The sequence below is a fragment of the Austrofundulus limnaeus genome, unplaced genomic scaffold, assembly GCF_001266775.1.
Source record: "Austrofundulus limnaeus strain Quisiro unplaced genomic scaffold, Austrofundulus_limnaeus-1.0 Scaffold166, whole genome shotgun sequence".
Lineage (NCBI taxonomy): Eukaryota > Metazoa > Chordata > Actinopteri > Cyprinodontiformes > Rivulidae > Austrofundulus > Austrofundulus limnaeus.
In genome coordinates, this window is record NW_013952568.1 from 807,088 (window position 1) to 814,800 (window position 7,713).

At 38.3% G+C, this 7,713-nt stretch overlaps 1 protein-coding gene across 4 annotated transcripts in view; it reads left to right on the top strand.

Annotated features, from left to right (window-relative positions):
* The window catches only part of stpg2 (sperm-tail PG-rich repeat containing 2), a 203,400-nt gene that overhangs the window by 99,875 nt on the left and 95,812 nt on the right, over window positions 1-7,713 (top strand). The window contains exon 5 of one of the 4 annotated variants that reach the window (XM_014017382.1): window positions 7,442-7,576. The exons of the other annotated variants lie outside the window; for them this stretch is intronic. The gene's annotated coding sequence lies outside the window, so the exon portion shown is untranslated. Of the gene's footprint in view, window positions 1-7,441; window positions 7,577-7,713 lie in introns of those variants that run through there. 4 annotated transcript variants of the gene reach the window in all.

Below are 7,713 nucleotides of genomic sequence, written 5' to 3' on the forward strand. Positions count from 1 at the left end.
ATGCAACTCTCTCTCTCTCTCTCTCTCTCTCTCTCTCTCTCTCTCTCTCTCTCTCTCTCTGAGGTGTTTTTAAAGTTTATCCCTTCCGTGGTCGGTTGCTTTTCTCCCAACCTTCTCTTTCAGTCCCTCCCAATCTTCACCTTTCCCTGCATCTTTGCCTTCCTCCGTCTGTGCAGCAGAACTTTCTCTGCAGGTCTTCATACACCTGAGAGAGCACTACCATCTGCTCAGTGCATCTCTTTCTCTGCCTTACATCTTTCTGCCTCAAATCTTTTATTCCCCACTCTTTCTTTACCCTCCCCTCTGTGTTTCCTGTAGATAGGTGTTTTTATGCAGTACTCTCCCCTCAGGGCAAACAATACCATCACAGAACACACTTTAGAACAAATAAATAAAATATAGCTACTGTCCCTGCTTTTCTGTTGATGCATTATTTGAATGGATCTGACACTAATATTTATAATTCACCAAAAGACCACAGTAAAAAAGTATATCTTGGACACAATTTTTTGCCATATGTTAAGTGAAACTATTACTTTCAGTAATATATTTGATTTAGGGAATGGTTCTTATAAAAAATTGAGCATTCCTGAATGGAATGCATGTAACCCATAAAGCAGGGCTATTCAACTGCCAGTTCGYGGGCCACATCCGGCCCGCGAGTGACCAAAGTTCAGCCTGCCAATTGGTTCATTCATCTCAAAAACCCAAACCCCAGTTTTACTCTAAGTTCTTTTAGTCAACCACAGACATGTTTGGTATCTACAGAAACGTCAGAATCTTGGCTATAAGCTGGTAAAAACCATTTCTATTCACACTCAAGACGGTTAAAATTACAAGCAGTTGAATATAAAACTATATAAGTGAAAATAAAATTGGTTTAAAAATTTGTCAAGTCAAAGATTTTTAAAATAATATTTATATTAAACAGGAGGCAGAAAGTGTTCTTTTTGTTTTTGATGTTTTTTAATTATCACTTCTTTTATAGGGTTCTGTATGTTGTTTTCATGATTAAATGCAGCAAAATAAACTATTTCAAAGGTAACAGATCTTTGTGATACTTGATTTATTTACATAATGACTTTAATTTCTGATTGTTTGGCCCCTGAGCCATTGGCCTGCAGTGACCGTGTCCCCCGGAGCAGTTTAGCTGAATAGCCTTCCCATAAAGTTTTAAAGTAACATAAGGCCTATTGCTGGATTTTCATCATTGGTGCTAAAAACGAAATGACAAGACAGTGTTAATTTTCATGTCCCTTTTAAGATGACGCAAATCTGTTTTGTACCCGACTAAAAGCCTGGTTAAAATAAAATGCTTTCAAATTCAGCACAAAATAAATTGCTAAGCTAAGAATCACATGCATGTGTCCTTAACACACACACGTTTGCTGTTTGACAAAAAAGAAAAAAAAAACATGCAGCAGGTTTTAACAACTCCAGGAGAGTTCAGGAGACGTGCTGCGAGCAGTCGTTGAAAAAGCAAAAATCTTAGTTTTACTTTTTGTTGTATTTACAGCTTTCCTTTGTTTTCCTCTCACCATGCAGTGCGTTTGTGTTGTTACAACATGGGGAAAGCCAAGTGTGTTATGAGTCACTTTTTCTCTCCTTTTGAGGTGCGGTTGTTTCTGAAAACAGGATTAGACACCAAGAACACTGTTGCGTATCCTTACTGTGTTTTGGCACTTACTGCTTTAGAATCTGTGACTTGTTTTGTGTTAACTGACTGCTGTGTGGGAGAAGGATGTATGGCTATAATAGGATGCTATAATAAATGATGCAGAAGAACCAAAAGGGGATTTGACACCTGCTCATTTGCTGTAGGCATAGAAATACCAACACATTCAAATTTCACTTGAACAAATAGTCTAGCTGTTTAACCGAAGGTTTCTGTGGAAATGCTAAAACAAAAAGGCTGAATTTCTCACTTGTATTCATTTTTGTACACACCATTATGATGCAAAAGTGACACTATATAAAAGTTTACCACATAACCATCACTTGACAGTCTAGAAATGTAGAATGAACCTGGCAAGATTAACTGCAGCTGGATTTATTAATAGATATAGAACAGGTGAGTAAATGAGGAGGCCRTGGAGAACTGAGGGAAACAAGCAGAACCAGGGAAACTGAAAACATGAGAGAAAAATTAAAGGCAAAAACTCAAAGTAAAAACACTTGGCTCGTGTGTTTATTTGAAGACATTTTACTTTTGAACTTTAAGAGAAGGTTCTCTTGAAGGTTACTCATCAAGCTGAAGACATTCTAGCCTTGGAAACAGCTGCAGAAATTTAAGAATTTAGGTCAGTTGAGCCATTGGACAATCCAGCACAATGTATTAAAAATTAAATTTTCACTTCGATTTAGGGTGATTGCAATATAAAACCATTTTGCCTGCATGAAAGCTGGAGAACAGGCTGAAAATAAAACTGTAATAAGGAAACAAATGAGAGAAATCAAAGAGAATAAAACAGTGGAAGAAGACTTGTGAAGTGAAAAGTAGAAAGCAAAAAAAAATAAAACTTTAGATTTTCTTTAAGGAAAAAGTTAACTTTAATAGTTCCACCTGCCAGGTTCTAAGGCATTTAATTATAAAGAAATATCTGTGAATGTACATCTGATTATACACACATATTGTTTTTTAATATCTTCTGCTCATTGTTGATAAAATCAAGGCACCATGGTGTTAACAGCCATGTTAGGATTCTCTTATTCTCTTAGAAATCTTTTTCAATCCTAATTATTCTCTCTACATAAATATTCCTTTTTTAGAAGACTTCTCATTTGATTTCAGAAGCAAAATGCACATCTCAATTAAACTATGCGCAAAAGCTCAAAAAGAATTAATTTACCCGTCACCCTCTGGACTTTATGATTTCACCGTGTTCAACAACAATTCAACTCAAAGGATAAAATACAGAGAAAAAAGACAAGAAGGAGGCTCTTAATCTGCAATCTCTGTACGGACATGTTTAAACTCTGATGTTTTTAGAGGATGAGTGTTTTACATTTTGTCTGGTTGTGGACGCAGTATTTTAAGATTATGACAATAGTTACACATTTTAACAAAAAAGTAAATTCATACACAAGTTAAATATTAAGCAGTTTGTTTCATGAAGATTTTACTGTTAATGCTCAAGTAGCACTAATCCTAACTTAGTGCTTTTGCCTGTTGGCAAGTCAATTACCTGCTAACCAACACCAGCTGAGTTGAATAAATGTAAAGCAACTAAAACATTTATTTTTATGGCACAATTTGTAATGAGATCTTAAATTTTAAAGTAAAGAAGTAAAAGTATCATTTTTATGTTTTGAATGTAATAAAATAAAAGTTATGATTTAAAAAATACTTAATTACAGATCCTCAAAATAAATAAATAAATGTACTTTGTTATATACGTCTGCAGGTGAGTATTTTTAGGTGCAGGAGAGTGTCTCGACATGATGCTCCATATTAGCCAGAGAGATGAAGCCCTCGCTGCGACATGACTGTGTTTTCAGAGGTTCTTGTCGGTTTGAAGGTTCCAACATTAATGAGAGCCTTTGTGTTTTACTCGGCGCCTTTCTCCTTTTCTCTCTCTCTCTTTTTCTGTTGCTCCGTTTTCCCCTTTTGTCACCACCTCATTTTTTTTCTGCTGGTCAAGTTAATGGGTCTTTAACCTCGTGTCAATGAGCTGAGGGCTTTTGGTGTGATCGCCCACTCCACTACTATTCCCTTCCCAATCAGGCAGAGAAGCCGGTCCGCAGACAGCTCCGGTGAGCATAACAGATCCTCAAAACATAGCCTGAGGTGCCCACAGTGAGCCCCATTACTGTGGTTAATGACAAAGCTAATGGGATACGGACACAAACACACACACACTCACACTCTCTGATATAAACATAATAATAACTGGTATAATAGACACAGATCCCCATTGGGGAATTTGGTGTTTCATACAATAAGAAAATTATTAGCATCATCAGATGTGAAGCGATTAATTTTATCAACAGATTGCCTCATTTGATCACACAGACTTCTACTGCGTGCAGCTGATCTCTCAGAGATTGTATTAAGCTTGATATTAGTCTGATGAATTATTAAAAGCCTTTGTCGTTTTATCTGAAGCTAAAGACGGCAGTCACCCTAAATGAACTCCAAACCAGTCTGCGATATGGAAGCAAAATTGGATCCGAATGAAATCATCAGTTTAATTCTCAGAATGAAAAACCATCAGAGGATTTAACAGAGATTAGAGTTTGCATGTTTATTCAGCAACATTTATTATATTAGATAAGGTTCTGGATGGGCCTTTGCACTTCTGTAAAACTGATTTAGGGAAGAACAGTCAGGGTTTGGCTCCAGGTTTTTATGGGACCCTGAGTGAACTTTGGTCCCACACATTACCCACTCATAACCATACCACCACTGATATATTTACGTTGTTTAAGCTTCATCGTTTTTACATTTATACAGCTAGTGACCTGGAAACCTCAATACAGGGATGGGGGACTCAAATGATGGAAGGGGCCACAGTTTTATGTTGACACTGCCAGAGGGCCACACTAACTCAAATGTAATACAACTGCTCTTTTAAAGTATTTTTGCCTACACATGTGTTTATTAAACCAACACACAGTGCTGTAACTTAACATGTTTCATGCTCAAATGCATGTATAACACCTGTGACCTTGTTAAATAAAAATGAATTAAAAATTTGGCGGGCCGGACGGAAGGAGTAAGGGGTCTCTGCAGTAGGTTTTGTTCTGTGGGCGGAGACGGCCCTACTCGTGATTGGCGGAGGTCTTGATGTGGGCGGAGATGGCCCAAGAGACATGATTGGTCAGATTGGCGGTGGGGTTTGAGGAGGCTGGAGGCAGCGGGGAGTAGCTTGCTCGAGTCACGCAGGAAGCAACATGTTTTTAAGATTAATTTTAGACATAACTTGAGAAAGGAAAGTGCTAGTTGCATGAAATTTGAACGTCTTACTTGTGAAAGAATGTGTAACAATATGGCTTGGTTAAAACATCTCTAACGAGCCTGTAAAAAGATAGCTAAGAATCAATATTTTTTTACAGGTTGGTTAGGGATGTTTTGACCAAGCCATATTGTTACACCTCCTTTCACATGTACAACATTTAAATTGCGTGCAACTAGCACTTTACTTTCTCAAGTTATTACTAAAATTAATCTAAAAAAACATGGTACTTCCTGCCCGACTCCACCAAGCTACTCCTCGCTGCCTCCAGCCTCATACTCCACCGTCAATCCGACCAGTCACATCTCTTGGGCCATCTCCGCCCACATTAAGACCTCCGACAATCACGAGCAGGGACGTCTCCGCCCACATTAAGACCTCAGCCAATGATGATTTGGGCTGTCTCCGCCCACAGGACAACACGTTCTGCAGTGACCCCTACTTGGACGGAAGTACTCCTGCGGGCCAGATGTAGCTAACAGGTGGCCAGTTGCCCATCCCTGCCTCAGCAAGTCCAACATGTTTTGCAGTCTTAGCTAAGCTGTCGTGTGAATGAGTAACTTTTTCATAYTGTACATCTAAAATTCAACCACATTTCCTGGAGATCATTCATATGTAAACAGAGTCTGAGTTGCTTCATGACATTGCACTTGCCAATCCCTTCAGGCATTTTGGCTACGAGTTAAAAAAAGAAGTAGTATACATTTGTTTTTAACGTGAGGTTTTGTTTGCTGAACAGTTTTGGAGTAAAAGTTTTGTTTAGCGTCTTGCAGCTTCATTAACAATCCCCTCCACCTCTGCTGTTAAACCCTWCATAAAACTTCTCACCCTGCAGAGAGTGAGCTGGGAGCTGGAGTGTTTTGTTGGAGTTAGGGGAGGCGGTTAGAGGGTGAGAAAGGGGGTGGGGGAGAAGATAAGAGGGCATTATCTGCCCTGCTCATTCACTGTTTCTGCAGCAGGGGGTTTGCCGCTTCCCTGCTCAGTGCTCTGTGGGTTGCCTTCACAGTCTGAGAGAAACTGATGGATGTCACACAAACACACACAGACTCACACATGCTTATTGTCGCTGTCACTTTCCTTCATGTCCACACACCACATGGCCTCTCAATAATTACATGTTCGTACTGACATACAACACACACACACACACACACACACACACACACACACACACACACACNCACACACACACACACACACACACACACACACACACACACACACACTGGAGGGGACTCTTGGCTACCATCGTCATCTAGAAGGACAGCTTCTTGTTGCACTGTAAACTGTAAATTTCAAAAGCAAAACAGAAGCCAGTGGAGAAAACAACAAATGGGAGTGGAGTCAAATGGACTGAAGAGTGAAATGAAACAAAAGAACCAGGGAAAAAAAATTGCAAACAAGAAGTAAAGAGAGACTCCAGAGAAGGTGAAAGTGAGGATGCGATCTTAAATATGTCAGGAGAATAAATAAGTGAAAGAAATCTCCAGTTGGGGACGCGAATTCTTCTTGAAAGAGGGTTTAAATTTCTCAACCTTCCTTGAAAAGCTTTTTCAAAGCCAGAAAAGTGCTGTTATTTGTTACATGTTCTTGCAAAACTGCACTGATGATGATTGTCCTTTGCAAGCAGAAAGCTTTTTATTTAATAACTGCATTGAGTCATAATTAAAAAAGGCCAAATTGTGGCAATTATTTACATCCTCAAGAAAAACATTGCAAGGCAGGTGAGAAATCATAGTTTATTCATTTACATTGTGCACACATGTGTTTGATTTAAAACGTAATACTTTTTTTGTTTAAGAATTAATAGCTAATGTTGGAATCACAGGGTGGATTAGCAGAGACACTGAGTGTCTGGAGCAGGATTAAAGGTGTTTCTGCAGTGAACAAACTAATTCTGCAGCTTTCTAACATTTTTTTTATCAACACCTGGAAACTGATCAACACCACTTGTTTTGAACTGCCACCCTTCACTGATATAAAAGATGAAACGGATGTTCAGTGGTCTAAGTCCCCTGAGCACAAGCAGAATTATAATTCCACCTTCATATCAAATTATTACTACGTTGATACTGGGGTGGAATTGATTCTAATTTACATGATGTGTGATTGGTGTAACGCCCCTTTCCTAAAAGTTGGCTAAATTTCCTGAGGGCTTAATAAACTTTTTTTTTAAAACCATACATTTCTCCACAGAATTACAGTTAACACAGAACTCTTTCAGCTCTGCCACTACAGCTCTATTCATAGTCTGGTCATGAAAGCCCTTGAAAAAATCTCATTATGTATGAAAACAGTCAAWATTAATAATAATATAAGCCAATACAGAACTTTCTTTTTTGCACAATTTTATTGAACTGTGCTGTTTTAGGTTAAACACTTGACAACATACTGTATTTATACTTATCAGAAAAAGTAAGGCAATTTATGTTTGGTAGAATATTTCTTGTTGTAACAATGTTTCTTGGCAATAAATCTTCTTCCAGGCACCTGATTGGCAGCACCTGAGGAGACCCGAAGCTCAAAGAAAGTGTCAGTAGCAACAGCAGAAACTCTTTGGCAGAGAAGATGTGGCCCATTTTTCATGTGCACAACTCACATGTTCAGCTCATTCCACAAACGCATGTTCCTTACAAATGTGGCACCATTTAAAAGGGAAATTAACAGGCTTTCCAACAATGTAAGCTTTATTGCCAAGAAGCAATAAAATAAATAAATAAATATATAAATAAACAAATGCACCATGTGAGTTTTGAAT